Source organism: Eumetopias jubatus, unplaced genomic scaffold (assembly GCF_037043125.1).
Source record: "Eumetopias jubatus isolate StellerSeaLion01/CBP00866 unplaced genomic scaffold, mEumJub1_p1.0 scaffold_79, whole genome shotgun sequence".
In the NCBI taxonomy this organism is placed as follows: Eukaryota; Metazoa; Chordata; class Mammalia; order Carnivora; family Otariidae; genus Eumetopias; species Eumetopias jubatus.
Window position 1 is genome coordinate 541,224 of NW_028274885.1, and position 1,930 is coordinate 543,153.

The window sequence follows — 1,930 nt, forward strand, 5'->3', positions numbered from 1 at the left end:
AAGACCTGAAACCAGGGGAAAAGAATCAGAAAGAAAGAAAAAAAGAGAGAGAGAAAAAAACAAAACAAAACAAAAAGATAAAAACAAAAACAGAACAATACAAAAAATGCAGAATTTGATCAAATATGGTCAGGCTAGTGCACAGATCAGCACTAGCTGATTTTGGGTGTATTTTGGTCTGTTAGAAGAAAGTGCCTCCTAAAATTTTGAAGGAAGGGAGACATATATGTACAAAATAAGGGTTGATACAATGAAGGGATGGAAGATGACTATAAAGATGAAAATTATAAAAGATTTTATAACAGTAATTGATAAGATAAGAAGTTGTTTGAAAAAAAGAAAGAAGATTAAAAAAAAAAGAGAGAGAGAGAAAGGGGAGAGATTGTGGTCAGGTAGGAGAGTAGAACAAAGCCAAACACTAGTGATTTATGGTATATCTTGATCTGTTAGAAGAAACTGTATCTCAAAATTTTAAAGAGAGAACAACTTTTATGCCAAAAATAAGGGTAACTACTATGAAGGGATAAAATATGACTCTAAAAATGAAAAATAAAAATTTTTTAAAAAGGATTTAGAAGAGAGTTTGCGGCGACTGCAGCCATGGGGGCACATCTTGCCCGGCGCTATGTGAGCGATCCATCGGGGGAGCCCGACCCCCAGCGGATGCCCACCTTCCCCCGCGACTACGGCTTCCCAGGGCGCAAGGAGCGCGAGATGGTGGCCACACAGCAGCAGATGAACGACGCACAGCTGGTGCTGCAGCAGCGAGACTACTGCGCCCACTACCTCATCCGGCTGCTCAAGTGCAAGCGCGACAGCTTCCCCAACTTCCTGGGCTGCAAGCACGAGCAGCACGACTGGGAGTACTGCGAGCACCTCGACTACGTGATGCGCATGAAGGAGTTTGAGCGGGAACGTCGGCTGCTCCAGCGGAAGAAGCGGCGGGAGCAGAGGGAGGCGGATGTGGCCAGAGGCCAGGGGCCCTGCGAGGTGGCCCCCGAGGTCGCCCTGTAGTGGATCCGCCCCCACCCTGTGGACCAGTTGAGAAATAAAAGCCTCCAGGCCCCTCAAAAAAAAAAAAAAAAAGGATTTAGAAGATGTTGGTTGAAAAACGGAAAACGAAAAATTAAAAAAAAAACAGTTAAAAAATTAACTTTGAAAAACGAATGAATCATGGTAAAAAAAAAAGCCGCGAATTCTATGTGCAGTATTCCCCTAGCACTGGAGTTCTCCCGTTCTCCTTGATCGGTAAACTTGGTCTTGGCTTGCTGGCTGTTCGTGCTGATCTTCTGGGGGAGAGGCCTGTTGCCATGGTTCCCAAATGTCTTTGCAGGAGGCAGAATTGCCCCACCCTTGTCGGTCCAGCCTAAGAAAGCTGCTCGGGTTTGCTCTCAGGAGTTTTTGATCCCTGCAAGCTCTCGGGACAGCTTTGGAGGACCAGGGTGAAAATGGTGGCCTCCCAATGTCCACCTGGAGGAGCTGAGATTTCGGGGCCCCTCTCCTCAGTGCGCCCCCAGAAAAAGCAGTCACTCCCCTCTCCCCGGTCTCCGACCGCACTCCGTGCTCACCCGGCCTGTGACCGAGCATTTCTATCTCTGGCACCCGACCCCGTGTGGAGTCTCCAAACCCAGCAGATCCCTGCGGTGCGCTCCCACGTGGCTCTGCCCGTGAAGGAAGGAGAGTCTCCCCAGCTCTACCGCTTGTTGCGTCCCTGCTGGAGGAACAGTGGCCCGACTGTGCCGCGGATCACAGTTTATGGCACCCCGAGCTGAGAGCCCGCGCCCTGCCTCCGTCTCTGCAGCCGGTTTCCCCACTCTAATACCTGGGAGGTCTGCTGCAATCAGGCACCCCCGGTTTTTCTGTTACCCCGAGGGTCCTGAGCCACACTGTCCCGCGAGGGTTCAACCCCCCACTTAGCCACTGGAGCGAC

General features: G+C 50.1%; 1 pseudogene; it reads left to right on the plus strand.

The window, feature by feature from the left end:
- Window positions 1-600: 600 nt before the first annotated feature.
- LOC148161735 (NADH dehydrogenase [ubiquinone] 1 beta subcomplex subunit 7 pseudogene) lies at window positions 601-1,074 on the plus strand (annotated as a pseudogene).
- The last annotated feature ends 856 nt before the right edge of the window (window positions 1,075-1,930 follow it).